We start from the raw sequence: 239 nt of genomic DNA, 5'->3' as shown, positions 1-239 counted from the left end.
GGAAACAATTATTTATACTAATATAGGATATAAACTTTGCCTTCCTAGACCTAGACCCCTAGATCATTAATGTTTTATATTTACATAGTTTTCAATTATATCCATTTTTATGTGAGTGAACTGTATTCCTCAAGAATTCAGATACTCGCTCTTCCGGTCAGAAAAGCACCGGGGCAGCTGGGGCGCAGAGTCAACTGACACTCGCCAGCTACCCACAACACCCGCCACAGGATCTTAAG

This window comes from Mus caroli, chromosome 6 (assembly GCF_900094665.2).
Source record: "Mus caroli chromosome 6, CAROLI_EIJ_v1.1, whole genome shotgun sequence".
NCBI lineage: Eukaryota > Metazoa > Chordata > Mammalia > Rodentia > Muridae > Mus > Mus caroli.
This window is presented reverse-complemented; position numbering follows the sequence as displayed.